Below are 21,135 nucleotides of genomic sequence, written 5' to 3'. Positions count from 1 at the left end.
CAGAGGATACTCAGGGAAGGTCACTGTCAGGTTTCTGGTGAGCCACCTATTGCTGATGTGCTGAAGAGCGAGGACACAGCTATGTTGGTGTGAGAGGCATAGCTGAGGTAGCCTTCTGGCTGCAGAATAGACAAGAGGCCTTTCATTACAGGAGAAATCACAAGCAAAATGTTGACAGAAGTTGAAATGAACCCTTTGTGGGTATAAGACAGATTCACTCATAGTTAATTAAGGGTGACACAACCCACGTGTAATGTAGCACTTGGCATTATTGTGCTGTATGTCAGATGCTCTGGCTATTGGCTCCCTATTACTTGAGGACACTCAGGTCTTCCCTTTCGATATATGAGGAGCCATACAATCAGTGAACACCAGCATCGGAATGCACACTGTTCCCATGAACACCTTGGATATTGGGAGTTTCGTCTGCCATTCCCAAACTTCTCTAAAACTTCTGAACTCCACAGCAACGTGGAACCAGTATAGTTACCGGAAAGTTTTTGTTCAATGACTTTCAAGTTAGTTGTTCAGTGATCTAACAGATTCTGAAATTAGAGAGGCATGCTTCTCTCCTTTTAGAATAAGTAAGTAGCTATTTAACTAATTGGTACTTCAGGAAATCTAAAGTCTTCCATTTTAGTATATGCCTCTTAAAATTGTTTTCGTAATAACCTTCTCATATGTGCTCTTTTTGTAAATGATATTGAGAGAATATGCTCATGAAAATGACATAGTACACACCATGCCAATCCTGGCTGTAGCTGTTTGCTGATGTTTAATGAACTCACATTTATTTATAGCCCATCCGTCTCTTCTCCTTGCCAGGACATAGCGTTGTTTTCATTTTATCCAGGTGCTTTTCCTTTTAATGTTCAGCGCGTTGTCAACCCTACCTTATCTGAAGTAAATGATGTTACTGGCTGTCCTGGGGGAACACAGTAAATATCAGTAGGTAAATAGAAGCTTGGGTAACTTCTGCAATGTCAACTTTATCTCTGTCACCATTATGGTGATGGAAAGCATGCAAAGCCTGCTGGTCCATTCCATCTCTCTGGCTATATCCCTTGCACTTGGGGGAATGTGACTCATGTTTAACTGCACATGAGTTTTAATTACTTTTGAAATACTGTAGCAGCAAATAAAGATATTTCAATACTCAGATGTACTCGGAGGCCCGATAACCATAAGCAACATCATTGATATTCATTCATGAAAGTCTCAAGCTTCAATAAGATGAATCCATCTATTAGGGAGTCCAGCAAGTGTTTCCATGTGGAAAGAACTCTCATTCTAACCTATGAGTGATGAGTGGAAATTAAGTTGGGCAAGAGGACAGAGGAACCTTCCAAATGGTGGATATGCCAAAACTATTTTAATGTGAAGGAATTGGTTGAGTGCAAGGGGCAGAAAGAAGGTTGTGTGGCTATAGTGAACAGGTTGAATGGGGAGTGTTTGAGATGATGATAGATAGGGTGGAGCTATATTGTGCAAAAGCTTTTTATAAATATCAAAGATCTTTTTCTTTATCACCAAAATAAGAAGTCTCTGAATGTTTTAAGAAGTTTGAGTGTGTTTCTTTACGAGGCATGTGTGTCTTGCTGGGTGTGTCCATGTGGTATCTTTATATCCGGGGCATATGTGTCTCTGCCTACAATTGTGTTTCACTGAGCATATGTATATGGATGAGTGGTGTAATCGCATTTTATTAATCTATTTAATAAATATTTGAGCATTTATTAAACCTTGAGTACTGTTCTATGTATTAATAAGGTGAGATCTATGCATAAGACATGCAAGATCTTTGACTTCATGGAAACGTATATTCTCAGAGGAAAGCCAAGAAAAACTAGACAGTTATGAAATGATACAATGTCATATGATGACATGTGTTATAAGAAGATTAAGTAGAAAAAGGGGATAGAGGATGAGCAGTGATAGTGATCAGGAAAACCCAATTAGCAGATTTGCTGTGAGAAGATGTGGGGAAAAGCATTCCAGTCTGGGAAGAGTAGGTGAAAGGTTTCAAGGAAGGTATCAGCTTAGGGTGCTGGAGGAACAGCAAGAAGCCTATGGAAGAAGCACCATGATAGCACAGGAGTTTAGATGGGTTAAGAAAGGTAGTCTAGGCTTAGAACTAGAGGCCTTACCTGATATATTTATTACTGTCTTCCCATGATGAAGCATGAGTCAGGGATTACGGCCAGGGGGAGGATATAAGGATAGATGTAAGGATAAAAAGATAGTGGTTTGGTGAGGAGGATCAGATTCTGGATAGATTTTTGAAAGGAGAGCCTAAGAAGGCTTGCTAATGGATTAGGTATAGAATGTGGGTAGGGTGAAGATGGGGAGAAAACCTTTTTTGGGCCTGTGTAACTGGATGAATAGTGAGGAAACATGCTGAGATGAAGATGAGAGAAGAATGGGTCTAAGGAGGGGTGCCTGGGTGGGTCAGTCAGTTAAGTGTCTGACTCTTGGTTTCATCCCAGGTCCTGATCTCAGGGTTGTGAGATCAAACTGCGCACCAGGTTCCATGCTCAGTGGGGATTGTGCTTGAGAGTCTCCCCCTCTGCTCCTCCCCTAACTGGCACACGTGTTCTCTCTCTCTCTCTAAAATAAATAAATCTTTTTTAAAAAAAGAAGAATGATTCTGAGGAGAAATGAAGTATTCCAACATATTATATGTTTGATATTTTATCGTGTAAGAATAGGCATTCAGACACGCCTTTGCGACATCCAAGTAGAGATTAGATTATGAAATTATATGTGAGTATGGTTTGCATTTAGAAAATATCACTCTGCCTCTGATATAGAACAGATTGCAGGGGAAGTGTTCTTCCCTCCCACCCTACTCTCAGTAACCATACTGTAGTCAAAGTGTGATTTAAATACACACACTTAAGGAGGAGGTGGTAGGAAGGCGGTGATGTAGTAATAGTGAAGAGTTCCAAACATAACTTGGGTTTCATAGTGGAGTGGTATTGGCTGTCAGCCAAACTAATTTGGTCCTGATTTCCTGATGGAGGAGGAAAATGAGATATGTTCCTCTTTCCATTCAGCTACATAACTCCTTCACAGTGCAGCATGTAAGGCTGCAGACTGTGGCATATACAACCTCTGGTCTGATACACCAAGAATGTAAGGTAGTTGTCACTTGGAGTTGGGCAAACAGCATTTTGCTCCTACCCTCCTGATTAATAAAAGTTATGCTGTCCAATAGAGTAGCAACAAGCCATATAGAGGTATTTCAATTTAATTTAAATAAAAATTAAATGTTATAATTTCAGTTTCTTAGGAGCACATTTTGCATGCTCGATAGCTAGGTGAGGCTAGTGGCTACCATATTGGACAAGGCAGACACACTATATTTCTATCATCATGGAAAGTTCTTTGAACAGCCCTGGGGTTGAGAGAAATAGATTGAAGAGTAGACTGATTTATGTCTCTTTAGTCCAACTGTGTCTACTTATACTACATGCAAACATTTTTTTCCCGTGGAGAATCCAATCTGGATCCAGACTTAAGTGGGAATTTTTGATAGGAAATATCCAGTAAGTTGGAGTCATATATTCCTGCACTTTTCCTATAGGGTTTTTACCTTTAAAGTATTAACTACACACTCACATCATCATCATTACCATCATCTCATATAATAAAACAACAGATCATTGCTCTTCAAATTGAAGCCTGGAAACATGGCTCCTGCATTAGTTCAAAGAAACACAATGAAAGCTAGAGGTGGTCAAAGCCTGTTCATTCTATTTAGGTTCTCAGAAATGTGTTTCTATTCCTTTTGTCCCAATTTGATGAAGCTTTGCCACTACAGCGAATTATGTAAGTTGTAAACAAAAAGCTACATCATTATGAGCAGAACCTAATGTAATATCAGCCTTTAATCGTCTTTTATAAACCTTGTATGAACAGCAGCAGTGCCTTACAGAAAACTGGCACAATTGATCTACAGAAAACTCTTTCATTCTGCACACTAACTAGTAGCAGAATAAAGGACACCCCAGCACACAATGAATTGTATTGAAATAGAAAAATATGTGAAGCAAGGCTGCCAAATTATTTATCTTTTATTAAAGGAGAAAATCACACATAATTATCTCCAGTAAATGAGCATGTTTGTGAAAGTTTGCATTGGGCTCAGAAATAATAACCATAAAAAATTCTACATTTAATCAAGTTACAATAACTGTCTGTTTTTATGTAAATTTTAGGAAAGGGACTTCTGAGTGAAGAATGTGTTCAAAAGAGAGTATAAATAGCCCTCTGAGCCCTGCTTGATCATCAGTAGAAATGGCACCACATGGATCTCCGTAACCAAGTGGAATCGCTCATCCAGGCCGAAGGTAGTTTTCTATCCCTGTAACTTCATTACTGAGCAATTACAATGTGTAGCTTTGTAATTCACGCATAAGCAAGTAACACTTGAATGCTTTCTAGCTGGAGAGACGTGGAATCCCATGCCCAGAAAGAAAACAGATATGTAACACTTTGTGGTCTTACTCATTTGCATTTGTGTGTGTGTGTGTGTGTGTGTGTGTGTGTGTGTGTGTGTGTATTTTGCAAAATTAAATAGGACGTGCCAAACAAAGATCCCAAAGAAGAATTTGCGTTCAGCATGGACATCATGTGCAAGTGTCATCTCAACTTTTGTAGTCAGGAGCCAAAGTCTCAAGCAAACAACCTGAGAACTTTCAAATTTTAGTACAGAATTGCTTTGGGTTCTAAAGATAAGATTATGAGTATTCAGGAAGCCAGGGCATGCCAAATTAGGTTTTCTTTGCTGTTCCAAAGAAACTCCCAAGTTTTTGTTAGTTTTGTTTTTCAGGGTTTTGTTTTGTTTTTGTTTTGTTCATTTGTTTTTAGGGGCAACCTGCTCAGTCTGCAAAATATTCTTGGCAGAACTTCTAAATAGACCCCTCCTGATATTTTCATTGACGAATCTTGTCACCCTAGAAAGAGTGAAAAATAGGCTCCATGTCTTAGCTACTCTAGGAGAGACTTGGATTAGAATGGAAGATTTCTTGTTATTCTAGTGTGATCCAGTGGAAGGCTTTACAGAATCCGAGACTTAGAAATTCACCTTAGAAACAACCTGCCTTTCATCACCTGTTTTCTATTATTTGTAGTTCTTTCAAGAACTCATACAAATTTTCACAAGTACTGTTGTGTTAGTTAATGATGAAGCCTCCCTCCATCCTCTTCCCCTTTTAAACAGAGGTCCAGATGACCATTTTATAAACAGCACTTTTCAAAAAGAGAATGTGTATATTATGTTACAACATCATATCTCAGGGTTCTACTTCATTCATCTTATTTATTTGTTGGGCTTGGGAGATTTATTGGACCTTCTTCCTATTTTCACTGCTTCTCTCCTCACAGAGATCACCTGAGTTCATGGTCATTGTCAAAAGGAGAGAGAATTTGGGGACCCCATTGGTAGACTTGGAACTCTTCCTTATTTTGCCTTCATAGATTATTTAGATTTATAGGTTCACCTTCACTCTGTTGTTGAAGGCCTCAAAGTACCACTTACCAATACCAAAGATTTAAAAATACCAGTTTCTTCATAGAATTGAAGAATGTCAGAGCTGGGGTTTTTTAACCTGAAAGATAATCAAGCCTGGCTCCTTATGTTTTAAAGATGAGGAAATGGTGATTTACACACAGATGGAATTCATGAGCCTCAAAAGTGAGTCCAAGTTTTGGGTGTCTGGATCGGGTCCTCTTTGTCCATACCCTGAACCCTGCTGCAATTTTCCTGCAGTGTTTAGTGTCTGACTTATTTTCTCTCTTCCCAAGTGGAGTTGCCAGCATTACCCAGTGGGGTATGAAGCTTTCCCTGTGTGCCCCACACTCATCCCTGCGCTTTACTGTCCCTTTGTGGCTAACCACTCCCTATCACTGTGACAGCCCGTTCCCTCCTGTGAGCCTCTGTGACATCTGTTTTCCCAGCCATCATTTTCCTTCTTCTGTCTCTGCGCCTGGGAGTTTATCTGAAATCTGTTCTCAGGATAAACTAGTCAGGCTATAAATTCCCCTTATAGGAATTTTGGACAGGAACAGCCTGACTTATCTTAGAACTTTGTCACATCAGAGAATTAGAAAATGTGCTTCATCTTCTCACAGGAGGTATCCCTCAGCATTTTTAGCAGGAAAAATAAATAAGTTTTTAGTGTTTCTCAGGCACTTTTGCTGCTTTCCCTTCTAACTTTTTAGTAAGTGATCCACTTCCAGGATTAACATGAACATACAGTATTAGTAATAATAAATTATAATGAGGAGGATTTGGAATTCTTTTGGATGACACCTCATGAATAGATTAAGGAGCTCAACTAGGACCTAGGATTTAAAAGTATCATTTAAAAAAAAGATTTTTTTAATATATTTATTCGTGAGAGACACAGAGAGAGGCAGAAACATAGGCAGAGGGAGAAGTAGGCTCCCAGTGGGGACCCTGACACAGAGCTCGATCCCAGGACCCCGGGATCATGACCTGAGCCAAAGGTAGATGCTCAACCACTGAGCCACCCAGGTCCCCTGATTTAAAAGTATCATAATTACTGCTGGTAAAGATGGATTGGGTAATGCTCTTTGGAATATCTTTCACCTTGAATTGATCTAACCTTCTCAGAACCAGCCCAAGAACAAGCAGAAATTGGAAAGCAGAGGGGTGTCCTGTGTGTGATCCATGAGGTGCAGAGTAGGAGAGAGGGCACAAACCCTAGGGAGGGTCCTCCTCCAGGAAGTTACAATGCGCAACCAAGGGTTGTGCACTAATGGAATGAGGCTCCTCCCAGCTGTCGTGGTTCAGGCAAGTCTCTCATTCCCAGGAAGGAATGTCAAAAGATTTATTTGGGGCATTCCAGAGAGGGGGGAAATAATGGTGGAGCTATCCATTGATGTGTAGAATCAGGGAGACAGGAAATTCTTCTTCTTAAAAAAAAAAACTTTCTAAATTCTAATTAGTACAAACTGATGTTGAAGAGAAGTTTCTCTAAGTCACATCTCTCATGCAATGTCAAATTCTTTTTTTTTTTTTTTTTCTTCTGGGAGGCTGTAAACAGGGAAATGTACAGGGCTGTTATTGTTTATTCTTATGGATGGAATCTCTGAGTGCACAATTTCAGTGTCAGACCACATGCCAGGTACTTAAATCCAGGAAATTATGGGTCATGTGTTTTTTAAATTGTGAATTTATGCTTATGATGGCAGAGTTGAAGTAAGAGCTTTTTCCTTTTTGTTCCACAAAAAAATCATTATTTTTTTTTTTCCGGAAGAATGGACTTGGAAGAGCTATTATCCAACTGTGTCCCTACATTATTCTTGTGTCAGACACTAAGACTTGCAGAACCCTTCTTTTAAACCATGTTTGCATGGGGTTGCATTTAAGTGTGCCCACTGTGCTTCTTTATCTGCTAATTAGAAAGGGGGAAGCCTGAGGGCTTGTCCACCTTTAGTTTGCATACAGATACGTGGGTGTCAGGAACCGTAAAGGGTCTGAGATTTTACTTTACATTCTGGCAAAGAAGTTCGTCTACTCCAGTTGCATTTATGCCGGCAGAAGACACAAGGCTCCCAGTTCAGAGATAAAATAATTTATGACTTACTATACCAGAGGCAGTTATGAGGTTTATGCTCATGCTGGTTTCCCTTGCTCTTCAAGTCCTGTGGGGCAATGCAGAGTGGTCCAGGGGAGGCAGTGCATGACGGTGGTTTACATCAATGCTGAGTAACCCAGAATGTAGGAAATCTTCTTCTTTGGAAGAGATGCAAACAAATGTGCTCTACCGTAGCCCTGAAGGGAGGAGACTTGATCTTTATTAACCTCAATAGCAAACATATTTACCCTTCTTCTCTGGAGGAAGATACCATCTCCTTCTTCCAAAACCGTAGGCTATATACCAATATCCTTGAAAACAAAAGCTCTCAATGCTTTTGCTCCGAAGACATGGTGTATGAAATACCATGGAGAAAAATCTCCCAACAGTGGGATCTTGTTTTTTTTTTTTTTTTTAAAGATTTTATTTATTTATTCATGAGAGACACGGAGAGGCAGAGACACAGGCAGAGGGAGAAGCAGATTCCATGCGAGGAGCCTGAAGTGGGACTTGATCTCAGGACCCCGGGATCACGTCCTGAGCCAAAGGTGGACGGTCAATTGCTGAGCCACCTAGGCTTCCCTTTGGGGAGGGTGGATCTTGTTTAAATAAAAATTCTGGTTCAGTTGGTCTGGGGTAGTATCTGAAATTCTGTATTGGTAACAAGCACTCAGGTGATGCCCTTGATCAAAAAGTAGTGGGCACATTTATTGGCCTCTCTAACCTAGCATGCAGTCTTGATTTTAATATGTAGAAAAAAATGATACTTCTCCTCTCCTTAAAGTACAATGGCACACTAAAGGTTACCATTCCCATCCCTCTGCCCAACCCTGCCCTCTCTGTCTCACACACACTATATAGCTATGCAGAAATCCTAGCCATACACACACACAGCCACACCCACATGAGCTGAGACATTTAATGTAGTAACTTAGAACATTGTATAATGCCAACAGATTTCTGCCATCATAAAGAACTCTTGGTTATTTGGCTTTTTAAGGTGAAAATTTTGTCCTCAGGTTAACAGCATAGTCTCCAGAGCCAAACTACCTGGATTCAAATTTGGATGTTGCCACCTAAGTTGATTTGTGAAGTTTGGCTAGTTACTGACCTTCCTTATGACTCGGTTTCTGCATTTGAAAAATGGAAATATCATCACGTATCAAGTGTGTAGAAAAAATGCTGACCCCAATCATGGCTACATAAATGTTTGTTATTAATATTGCTAGTTCTCCTTTTTTTGGTTTGCTGCATTCCTTCAAACCAAATTATGAAATGAATTGGTAAAAGAACTTGGTCTTTGGCAGAGCAATACTAAAATCGAAGTTTATGATACTAAGAATTTGTCATCTGAAAAATTACAGATCTTGCCGATATCATGTTACTAAAAACCTAGCAGCTCTACGCTTCCAGTCATTATAGAAGTAGAATGATGCTCTACATCACATAAATTGGGAATATACTAATTATATGAAATATCACCATCTAAATATATAATGACTATATCTTCAGTACTATACCTTATGTTTATTTATTTTTTTTATATGATAGAGAATTTCTTTCTTTTTTCTTTTTTAATTTTTTTATTGGTGTTCAATTTACCAACATAGAGAATAACCCCCAGTGCCCGTCACCCATTCACTCCACCCCCCGCCCTCCTCCCCTTCTACCACCCCTAGTTCGTTTCCCAGAGTTAGGAGTCTTTATGTTCTGTCTCCCTTTCTGATATTTCCCACACATTTCTTCTCCCTTCCCTTATATTCCCTTTCACTATTATTTATATTCCCCAAATGAATGAGACCATATAATGTTTGTCCTTCTCCGATTGACTTACTTCACTCAGCATAATACCCTCCAGTTCCATCCACGTTGAAGCAAATGGTGGGTATTTGTCCTTTCTAATGGCTGAGGAATATTCCATTGTATACATAAACCACATCTTCTTTATCCATTCATCTTTCGATGGACACCGAGGCTCCTTCCACAGTTTGGCTATTGTGGACATTGCTGCTATAAACATTGGGGTGCAGGTGTCCCGGGGTTTCATTGCATCTGTATCTTTTGGGGTAAATCCCCAGCAGTGCAATTGCTGGGTCGTAGGGCAGGTCTATTTTTAACTGTTTGAAGAACCTCCACACAGTTTTCCAGAGTGGCTGCACCAGTTCACATTCCCACCAACAGTGTAAGAGGGTTCCCTTTTCTCCGCATCCTCTCCAACATTTGTGGTTTCCTGCCTTGTTAATTTTCCCCATTCTCACTGGTGTGAGGTGGGATCTCATTGTGGTTTTGATTTGTATTTCTCTGATGGCAAGTGATGTGGAGCATTTTCTCATGTGCGTGTTGGCCATGTCTATGTCTTCCTCTGTGAGATTTATCTTCATGTCTTTTGCCCATTTCATGATTGGATTGTTTGTTTCTTTGGTGTTGAGTTTAATCAGTTCTTTATAGATCTTGGAAACTAGCCCTTTATCTGATATGTCATTTGCAAATATCTTCTCCCATTCTGTAGGTTGTCTTTGAGTTTTGTTGACTGTATCCTTTGCTGTGCAAAAATTCTCAACAAGATACTAGCCAATAGGATCCAACAGTACATTAAGAAAATTATTCACCATGACCAAGTAGGATTTATCCCTGGGACGCAAGGCTGGTTCAACACTCGTAAAACAATCAATGTGATTCATCATATCAGCAAGAGAAAAACCAAGAACCATATGATCCTCTCATTAGACGCAGAGAAAGCATTTGACAAAATACAGCATCCATTTCTGATCAAAACTCTTCAGAGTGTAGGGATAGAGGGAACATTCCTCGACATCTTAAAAGCCATCTACAAAAAGCCCACAGCAAATATCATTCTCAAGGGGGGAGCACTGGGAGCCTTTCCCCTAAGATCAGGAACAAGACAGGGAAGTCCACTCTCACCACTGCTATTCAACATGGTACTGGAAGTCCTAGCCTCAGCAATCAGACAACAAAAAGACATTAAAGGCATTCAAATTGGCAAAGAAGAAGTCAAACTCTCCCTCTTCGCAGATGACATGATACTCTACATAGAAAACCCAAAAGCCTCCACCCCAAGATTGCTAGAACTCATACAGCAATTAGGTAGCATGGCAGGATACAAAATCAATGCCCAGAAATCAGTGGCATTTCTATACACTAACAATGAGACTGAAGAAAGAGAAATTAAGGAGTCAATCCCATTTACAATTGCACCCAAAAGCATAAGATACCGAGGAATAAACCTAACCAAAGAGGTAAAGGATCTATACCCTAAAAACTATAGAACACTTCTGAAAGAAATTGAGGAAACAGAGATGGAAAAACATTTCATGCTCATGGATTGGAAGAATTAATATTGTGAAAATGTCAATGTTACCCAGGGCAATTTACACGTTTAATGCAATCCCTATGAAAATACCATGGACTTTCTTCAGAGAGTTAGAACAAATTATTTTAAGATTTGTGTGGAATCAGAAAAGACTCCGAATAGCCAGGGGAATTTTAAAAAAGAAAACCATATCTGGGGGCATCACAATGCCAGATTTCAGGTTGTACTACAAAGCTGTGGTCATCTTTAGTAAAAGGCGAAAGATTTATGCGATCTGAAGAGAAACCAGAGTATAAAGCTGTGGTCATCAAGACAGTGTGGTACTGGCACAAAAATAGACACATAGATCAGTGGAACAGAATAGAGAACCCAGAAGTGGACCCTGAACTTTATGGTCAACTAATATTCGATAAAGGAGGAAAGACTATCCATTGGAAGAAAGACAGTCTCTTCAATAAATGGTGCTGGGAAAATTGGACATCCACATGCAGAAGAATGAAACTAGACCACTCTCTGTCACCATACACAAAGATAAACTCAAAATGGATGAAAGATCTAAATGTGACACAAGATTCCATCAAAATCCTAGAGGAGAACACAGGCAACACCCTTTTTGAACTCGGCCACAGTAACTTCTTTCAAGATACATCCACGAAGGCAAAAGAAATAAAAGCAAAAATGAACTATTGGGACTTCATCAAGATAAGAAGCTTATACCTTATGTTTAATGCTTTAAAGTACCATAAATTCACATACACATAATAAATATGATTCTTCTGTGTCATAACATTGATCTAAAGTTAACATACTGTTGAATTGAATAAGCATTTAATATTTTTACTGTCCTTTAATTTTCTGTACAATTCATTTCCCCTTAGCAAATATAAATGAATGTCTCTTATTTGGCAGTTGTATTACTAGGCAGTGGAGATATAGAAACAGGTGAGATCTAGCCTTTAATGATCTCTAATAGAGGGTAAAAGTATATACTATAATATTATTTAATTAATATATCTATAATATAAGAACTCTCAGAACCCTGGGCAAAAGCCAGTAGCTTCTTGTGTCCTAAAACATGAAGTACATCTGGTTTTTGTGGGGTTTTTTGTTTTGTTTTTGTTTTTGTTTTTAAGATTTTATTCATGAGACACAGAAAGAGGCAGAGACAGGCAGAGGGAGAAGCAGGCTCCCTGAAGGGAGCCCGATGTGGGTGATCCCAGGACCCTGGAATCATGACCTGAGCCAAAGGCAGATGCTCAACCACTGAGCCAACCAGGTGCCCCAGGCAATATATATTTTGAAAAAAACTGGAATGAATGAGATAAGTTTATATGTTGTGATATGGGAAACCTAAGACATTTCATTAAACAGAAAAAGCAATCCATTGACACTAAAAAGTTAGTATTCTGCTTTATATACTTATATCTCTATAAATTCTTGGTTATGCTTACTAACAATTCTTGAAACAAAAAAAATAAGAAAGTGCTTACATCTGGAGAGTGGAACTACAAGGCTCAGACAGGAGGGGACTTGGTTTCTTCCTCTGCACCTCTGAATTGCTTCATGTTTTTTGAGACAAGTATTCATTTGGAGGCTAAGAAAACATGATAAACTAATGATAAATTACCAGAAAGTCATGTCCACCCACAAACACTATATCTACATCTTTTATTAGATCCTTTAATGACACTACATTATCATTGAGATGAAAACCTTGGAATTCAGTAAGAAAAGATGATTAATGCAGTACTGAAGGAGAGCAGTGGACAGAAATAAAGTTACTGGAAAGAAAATAAAATGGATAATAAAGGCAAATATATTTTCAGTCACTCTTATACATCAAAAATAAAATGGAAGAAAAGAGCAGCAGCAAGCCGCAGCATGGTCCAAAAGGCATACCTTCCTTGCCACCTGTGCATTATTACCTCTCAGTCACCAATGCGTCAAACATCATTGCAACTTATTGTTTGTCTTCCTTGCCTGCACGTCATGGATCTTGGAAGACGTAATCCATTATTTATTTTCCTTCTTTTCTTTTCTTTCTTCTTTTTTCTTTCCCTCCCTCCCTCCCTCCCTTCCTTCCTTCCTCCCTTCCTCCCTTCCTCCCTTCCTCTTCTAGATACCTGGCACACAGTGGCATACTTAATACCTTATTGTGAATCAAAGAATGAGGGCCATGTTGACACCCTGCATAGAGCAAATAGCAAAAGGAAAGGCATACTTCCTTTGGAGAATGTTACCAAGAGAAAAAAGAGCCACAGTTATTTCTAATCCTGATGTACTTCCCAGGGTATGATTCTGGGGTGCTGGGATCAAGTCCCATATCAGGCTTCCTGCAGGGAGCCTGCTTCTCCCTCTGCCTATGTCTCTAGGGGCCTAAAAAAATACTTTAAAAAAACCACTTTATATATTACTTATAGGAATCAATGATCTGTACAGAAAATATTGCATATGTTTCTCAGTATTTTATAGGATGAATTTTTGAAGGTGATATTGATGGTTCAAAGGATATGTACATTTAAAAATTTATTAGATCCCACTACAATATATTCCAAAAATATAGTGCCAATTTAAACTCCCCATAAAAATGTTATGAAAGTTCTCCGTTCTGCCCATGCTTACAACACTATCCGTATTAAACTTTCTTTTACTAAACTAAAAGAAATTGTTATCACAGATTGCTGATGTGCAAGGATGTGTGTATATATGTGTTGGGGGAAGGTGTTGTCTATTCATATTTTAACCCACAGGATTAATGATATGAATAGACATATCATTGTCTTTTTAACAATTTTTTACTTATTTATTCATATTTTTGATCATCCATTTTAAGGACCAGCCTGTGGTCCTTCAAAAATCTATAGATACTTTAGGGGATAGAATTTAGTTTTTCAGTGTTTTCCAATAAGGAGATTTAGAGTAGAACTTTGGTAAGAAATAGAGAGAAGCCACCCAGGTTAATGGCTATATAGAAGGGCAACATTCTTTCACTTTTGCCAGGCAATTCAGGCCCAGTGCTTCGGTAAAGAACATCTTGTATAAAAAGTAATAAAGTCGAAACTCATTTTCCTTTTAAAGCTTGATGGGATACTCTTTCACCTCTTAAGTACTTTATATTTAGGTATTTAGACTTTTTCTCTTCCTACCCATGTGTGTGGCTTCCTTGCTATACTATACAAGATCAGCAAAACACATTGAGGATAAAGATACTCAGGCTTGTGACCTCTGGACATATGAATAGATCGTTTTTATGTACCCTGGTTTTGGATAACTCTCTCTTCCAAAATAAAGTCCTGCATTTTTCAGATTTGTTAGTTAATTCAAGGGTATTAACAAGTTTCAGTAAAAATATTATGCTTGTTCATATGTGTTCATTAGACATATTTCCCCTGGAATATATTGAACAATGTAAAATAATTTACTAATGTAAATTAGTGTCTTTGAGACACTAATTTATTATATAACTATAAACATTATATATAGTGATTATCATATAAAGAGAGAGATAAATAGATATATTAAAGCTACAAATAATTTTTTTCCAGAATATTTGGCAGAGGTGAATTTAAACTGAGAATTTTAGTGCAGATTAACTAATTAGAAAGTAACCTCTACCAGCATTTTTAAAGAAGTGAGATCATATACTAAATATGGTTTTTACTAGTTGTTTAATGGTGACAGATTAGATATATGCATTTTATTTTCAATGTTTCTTTGAAAACAGACAAATATTTTAATGCAAATGCAAAAAAGTGAAAAAAATTTTTTCTTATTCTTCACTTAAAATGCATTCTTTCTTGTGAAAAACAGTATGTATCTCCTTTGAACTGATTGATGCAGAAAATATTTTGATGGTCTGTATCATTAAATGGAGAGAATTCATTGGACTCTCAATTTTTAATTTGTATAACAGACAATAGCTATAATCAAAACCAAGAAATACAACTCTGTCACTGAGTAGAGTTAGAAAATTACTTTCATCCTCATTTGTCTTCATTAGTTAATATACTACAAAAGAGTTATTCTGAGTTCAGAGACACACATAATTTTAAGGTAACTAAGACACCAAATTTTATTTCTGGTGCACGTTCTCTGACTGTTATTGAATTAGAAGGCTAGATGCAGGGCAACAGAGTGTGGTGCTTGAGATGAATACTTCTCAAACTTTAATATATTTATAAATCATCACCTGGGAGTAGATTTGGAGGGGTGGAGTTGAGATTCTTTAGTTCTGACAAGTTTCTTGGAGATGCTGATGCTGTCAGGTTATGAACTATACTTTGAGTAGCGAAGCTTTGTACTATTCCAGTATAAAAACTGGAGCCCAACTAGGTATTCTAAGACTTGTCAAAATGGGAACCTGGATAAATTACACTACACTTCTTTTTCTAATCTGTAAAATGGAAAAAGGATGTATTTCCCTAATAGGATTATTGTAAGGATTGTATGAATGAATACACAAAAAAATTATTGTAGCAGTCCCTGAGAGGTGTTAAAAACAACAGCAACAACAACAAAATTCAAGTACATTTGAGGATTGAATTGGCTTTAGTAACATCCCATCTAGGAAGTACAAGGAAACTCAGAGAAGTTGTACAAAATGGAGGGTTTTTATAGGAAGGAAGGTAGTGCAAGAAGTTACTAACAGAAGGAAAGAAAGGATTATTTAAGGCAAGATCATCTTCCTTTAGGGAGTAGATCAGGGAGTCTTATTAGGTAGATTACATAAGTTTCCTTTGAGGGATGGAGAGGGCCCAAGCAACACATTACCTCATTGGCCCTGACCAGTAAATTCTAGATTGATTGGTTTAAAAGTCCACTCCTGGAGAGGTTGAAACTGCAGTTGTCTTGTTTGCTGTCCTAGAGGCAAGTAACCCCACCTTGGGTCCATGGCTTTCTTTTTAATTTAATTCTTGAAGCTGTTTTAATTTTTATTTATTCCTAAGTGAGCACTACTATGTTATCAGATACAAAGATCATCATCAGAGACTTTAGAAATAATCTCAGGGAAGTTTTACAGTGTAAACATTCAGATTGGTTACAATGACAGAGGAAATAGCATTTATTAGTCTCCTGGTATGTATACTGGTGTTTTGTGCCACCATGCCATTGTGTCTTATAATTGATCTTTTAACTATATAAGTGTTTCAGGTATTTTTGAGAAATGCACAAAATCAAGCTACCATAGAGATGTATGAAAACATTTTTTAAAGGTAAATAATACTTCATCAGCTAGAAACCTCCGATTTCCTTACCACATGACATCATAGCAATTTGCTATTATCCTGTTATTTGCTACAATAGCAATGCATTGCTACCCTCAAAAGAATAAGCAACATCTCTTCCACTGAATTTTCTTTACACAAGATGGAGAGGAAAAAAGAAAAGATGGATGAGATTCAACTTCAACCTCCTCCAGCTCGTGCATTGATGGTCTTTGCTGGCAGAAATGTTGTTGAACATGAATGAAGCATGCATGGGAAGATAGAAAAAATGGCTTAGGAAAAACATAACTCCTTTGCAGCAAGATGCTACTCTGTCTCAGGGATATATCATGTCACTGTTGGAAAAAGCATTTGTGTTCAAGTGCCTGAATAAATCTAAAGACCATATAGAGCAAAAGCTACTAAAAAAAAAAAAAAAAATCCCTTTGTAATAGCAACTGGTGTTGCTCTCCAGAAAAGATTATTGTACTGTTTCTGTTCTAGGAATTTTTCTTTTTCATAGCCTAGATAATGATTTAACAGTTACTAAATAATTACTCTGGGTCAGGTACTATATTTGTCATTGAATGAGCTACAGATACGGATAAAGCAAAGTTCATCTTGCCAGGAACTCATAATCTAAAAGAGAATATAAGGTGGATCACATTGGGATCCCTGGGTGGCGCAGCGGTTTGGCGCCTGCCTTTGGCCCAGGGCGCGATCCTGGAGACCCGGGATCGAATCCCACGTCGGGCTCCCGGTGCATGGAGCCTGCTTCTCCCTCTGCCTGTGTCTCTGCCTCTCTCTCTCTCACTGTGTGCCTATCATAAATAAATAAATTAAAAATTAAAAAAAAAAAAAGGTGGATCACATATAGTTAAATCCAAGGGATCTACAATGAGATATATTACAAATGAAACGTTACTGGTATTCTGAAAAGGGAGGCATTCCTATCAGTTGATTCTCCTTGAAGGAAGTGAGACTTAAACTCTGCCTAGAAGATTAGAAAAGATTTTAATATACAAGCAGAGAGGGGCTTATCAGATAAGAGTAGAAGTATGGAAAAAGCAAATCGTGGGGAAGCTCTTACCAGTCAGACATTCACATCTGACTTCAGGATAAGTTGTATAACTGGTTATGGTGGAAGGAGAAAGCATGCTTTAGAGCCAAGTCATGAGGGACTTGACTTGTTGTGCTTAAGAATTTGGACTGTTTCTCTTCTGGAGGAAATGGGGAGACCCTGAAAGTTTTTACACAGAAAAGTGACATATCAGAATTGTGCTTCCTGCACATGCCATGATGAATGACTGGTGGATCTGGGACAAAGATAAGTGGAAATACAAGGGAGAAAAGCAGGATAATCTGTGGCTGGAGGCCTCTTCCTGCTTGATGATGTGTCAGGCTGAGATGAAATAACCCCTAGTTACTCCATAAATCTACTTTCCATGTAACCTAGATGTCATATCTATTCAACTCTGTGATTAAAATCTATTTTCCCCACTTGTCAGCACCAGGGAGTAAATATGTAGCCATGGAAGCTATGGTTTGAGCACCACGTGAGAAATGGTTATGCCGTATTCTGAACACAGACAGAAACTTGACTTTTGGCCAGATCTAAAGAATGAAGAGCACTGATTTTGATACAACACGTTGTGTTTTCAATGATAATAACTGGAAGGGAACCTATTACAATTAACCAAAATTGGTGGAACCCAGAGGGGAGATTGAAAACAAGTAAAATAGTGAACAGATAAGAAAATGTAAGGAATAGGACATTAAAAAATTTTTAAAAAAAGGAATAGGACACGAAGTGACATTTATTTATTTATTTATTTATTTATTTTTGGTATCATGAACCTAATATTAACCTGAATTATAGAAATATTTGTTTGCTTTTTACCAAACAAAAAGTTTATTGTAAATTTGGGATCAATGAAATATTGAGATATTATCAATGAAATATTTATAATTGCCCAAAAGCATTCAGGGATGTCTTCCATTTAGTCATCAAAACAATTCTATTTCATAGTTAAAATTGTCTTTGTATTTACAGATGGAAAACAGTTTCAGAGATAAAATTATGGTTTCCACGTTCATACAGTTAGAAAGTAGCGGAGCCAAGTCTAGAAAAGAGATCTTTGGGATCTAAATCCCATCTTTAAACTCTTCACCAATGTTACTGCAAGTTCCACAAACCTGTTTTACAAAAAAAAATAACAAAGCAGGGTTCTTTTGGTCACTGAATTTGAAGTCAGAATACCCAAGTTTATGTTTAGACTCTGCTCCTAAACTGATCATATATGAATTGTTGATTATTTTTGGACTTTGTTGTAAAATTGCAAACTTGTTTTCTGCCTTGTGGCCATTGCTAGAGTAATGGAAAATCTCAACATGATGGAAACTCACCTTGCAGTCTTGAAGCAATGTGTAAGGTGTGCCTATTACTGTATTAATTAATATTAATTTTTAATAATTTATTAAGCATAAATGATGATGGTAATATCAGTTGGAAGTGATGAAGCTTATATTTTACTTGCAGCATGGTCTTCTTAATTCTTAGGTTTAAATGAATATGCTTATTTTCATCTATTCATAATAGATATAGTGTCAGCTTAGAAGTAGAAGACCAAGTGTAATGGTACATAAGAAGCAGTTTAGGATAATGGCAGACATTTGAGTTTTAAGTTCGACAGACTTATTTGATTTTCAGCCCAGACACCCTCACCTCTCACCCCTGGTATATGTATTGATGCAAATTACTTAACTTGAAATATTTCCATAATTACAAAATGATATTAAAAAGATATATTTAACATTATTACAGGGATCTGAGATCCTGTATAAAATACCTGGCACATAGTGACTGCCCAGTGAAAGATAACTATCATGGTTATTAAATTAATTTTCCATTTGATTCCTTTGTGTAGATGAAAACTTCACAGTGATGTTTAAAAAGGAGATAGTTTTGGTGAGGAATATTTTATTTTCCTTTTGAAAATTCAGTAACAACAGAGTTGGTCACCACGGCTGAAAAAATAACAAAGTCCACATTTTCCCTGGTCATTTCCCCTCACTCTTCTGTGAGTCCTGGGGATCATGAAATTATATACTTCCAAGAAAATAGGCAGTGAGCTCATGTGATTGAAGTCCTTACTGCAAAACCTTGTTATATTTAGGTACATGAGATGATATTATTCTTCATTGTCTTTTAAACTCACATGTACTTAGGATGTTTGTATATTTTTGTAAAGTGCATCTTTTTTTATTTTAAGATTTTATTTATTCATGATAAACACACAGAGAGAGAGGCAGAGGGAGAGGCAGGCTCCCTTGCAGGGAGCCCAATGCGGGACTCGATCCCAGAACCCCCTGGATTATGCCCTGAGTGGAAGGCAGACGCTCAACCACTGAACCACCCAGTTGCCCCTGTAAAGTGTATCTTATAATATTCAATACATAAGAAGCACCTCCCAGTGCTATTCTTCCTACTGTGGTCAGGGATATCTGCCGTCCTCTTGGGGTCTTGTCCTATAGATGACACGTGGCCCTGGCTAACTCTACTTTGACTTCAATATTCCTTCCTGTATGATTCACAACTCTTGGCATATTTGCCATTTTTAAAATCTTTCTTTCTGGGGATCCCTGGGTGGCTCAGCAGTTTAGCACCTGCCTTCAGCCCAGGGCGTCATCTGGGAGTCCCGGGATCAAGTCCCACGTCGGGCTCCCTGCATGGAGCCTGTTTCTCCCTCTGCCTGTGTCTCTGCCTCTCTCTTTCTCTCTGTGTGTCTCTCATGAATAAATAAATAAAATCTTTTAAAAATATATATTTCTTTCCAAAATAGACTAGAATCCATCCTGGTTATTTGTAACTTCTAGTTCCCCGTTTGTACACTGATGGCAGTTTTCTCTTTCTATCTCTAAATGCCTCAGCTTGTTTTCAGTAACAAATTTAGGATATTTAACCAATTTAAAAAAGCAAAAATCAACTTAGCTGTTTGAGATGAACCTTTAAATTTTCACCTCTGGTTTCTCCGCATGCCAGAGTGTGCACTTTTCTGGGCAAATCTCATTTTCCTTTAACAATACGAAGGCATAAATTTGCAAGCTGCTTTCAAAATTTTGCTTCATTACACTTAATCCTTTTTGGATTCATACTAAACTATTGGCTTCGATAATTTCCTCTGGGACCTCGTTCCATGGGCTAACTCGGCTTTATGCAGAGAAGTATTTCTTTTTATCTATTCTTAATTTCTTGCTTTTTAATGCTATTGTGTCTTCCTAAAATGGAGCATCTAATTTATATTCTCTGTACCACTGATTCATCTTACAATGAAACCTCGATGTGACCAGAGGGACATACGCATATAGTGACATCTGTGTTACTTTTTAATACTGCTATTCTGTTGAAATATTAAGAAAACATGTGAAAAAAGCATATTCTACAATTTATCCATAAATTGGACACCACAAAGACTCATTGGTAAGTTTGTCATTTGGAAGATGGGATGGGATTTCCATTATAATGATTTAAGAAATGTGACTAAATGTAGTTTAGTTGAATTAAATACATGTTCATGTCTGCATCAGGCTCTCTGTCCTGTTCACCATTGAAGACACCATCTCTGTCGTCTTAAACTCTACAATATACCTGTTAATAATAATACAAATAATCACTACCATTGCCTGAGAACTTAGCCTAAATGCTCTTCTAATCATTCTATGTACACGATCTCATTTATCCTTCACAAGTGATTGAAGTAGATATAGTTGTTTTACTTATTTATGAACAAAGAACCAAGGCTTACAGATACTTAGTTTCTTGCTTGAATTCAGAAAGCTGGGCAGCTGGGTGGCTCAGTGGTTGAGCATCTGCCTTCGGCTCTGGTCATGATCTGGGATCGAGTCCCACGTCAAGCTCCCTGTGGGGAGCCTGCTTCTCCCTCTGCATATGTCTCTGCCTCTCTCCCTCTGTCTTTCATGAATAAATAAATAA

At 37.8% G+C, this 21,135-nt stretch overlaps 1 long non-coding RNA gene across 1 annotated transcript in view; it reads left to right on the top strand.

The window, feature by feature from the left end:
• The window catches only part of LOC140640852 (uncharacterized), a 428,058-nt gene that overhangs the window by 265,197 nt on the left and 141,726 nt on the right, over positions 1-21,135 (top strand). Inside the window, exon 3 of the long non-coding RNA XR_012037460.1 lies at positions 4,221-4,352. This is a non-coding gene — a long non-coding RNA (uncharacterized lncRNA). The remainder of the gene's footprint in view (positions 1-4,220; positions 4,353-21,135) is intronic.

This window comes from Canis lupus, chromosome 10 (assembly GCF_048164855.1).
Source record: "Canis lupus baileyi chromosome 10, mCanLup2.hap1, whole genome shotgun sequence".
In the NCBI taxonomy this organism is placed as follows: Eukaryota; Metazoa; Chordata; class Mammalia; order Carnivora; family Canidae; genus Canis; species Canis lupus.
Note: the sequence above shows the minus strand (reverse complement) of the source record. Positions and strands in the feature narration are given on the sequence as shown.